Raw genomic sequence first — 580 nt, 5'->3', positions numbered from 1 at the left:
AAAAAAATTAACTCTGTAAAGCCCAAATTTCAAATAACAATATCACTTATCAGGTGTTTTTATGAGAAAAAAAAAAAAAAAAAAAACTAACACTCTTTTCAAACATTACAGTCAACAGTAAATGTATATTTACTCAATATGGAACTTGGTTGTAACAAAAATAAATTGGATTTATTTTCATTATCTCTGTTAATTGTGTTGTGTTCACAGTTAGTGTTTGTATTACACAGTCTTTTCCTGTTCCATGAAAGAAATCAGTCATTTAGGCTCCATCTAGCTTCAAACTGAGAAAACACTGAAAGTCATCAAGCATCTTTTTTAACTATTAGACATAGTTCAGTTTGTTGTTATGGCTTCCTTACTGTAATTAGCTGAGCTAGTGGATGTTGGATGAAATCAGAATGTTGCCTTTTGCATTTGACATGCTCTAAAACAAAATGAAATGACTTGGCCATCACCTGCTTCATAGAGAAGAATAAAATGTTGGTAAATGCTACTTACAGAAGCACAATCTCAAGATATAAAATGCAAAAAAAAAAAAAAAACGTGGTGAAAAGAAGTCATGTAAGACATTACCCCC

This window comes from Poecilia latipinna, unplaced genomic scaffold, assembly GCF_001443285.1.
Source record: "Poecilia latipinna isolate Pla-1442-1.1 unplaced genomic scaffold, P_latipinna-1.0 Scaffold981, whole genome shotgun sequence".
Lineage (NCBI taxonomy): Eukaryota > Metazoa > Chordata > Actinopteri > Cyprinodontiformes > Poeciliidae > Poecilia > Poecilia latipinna.
Note: the sequence above shows the minus strand (reverse complement) of the source record.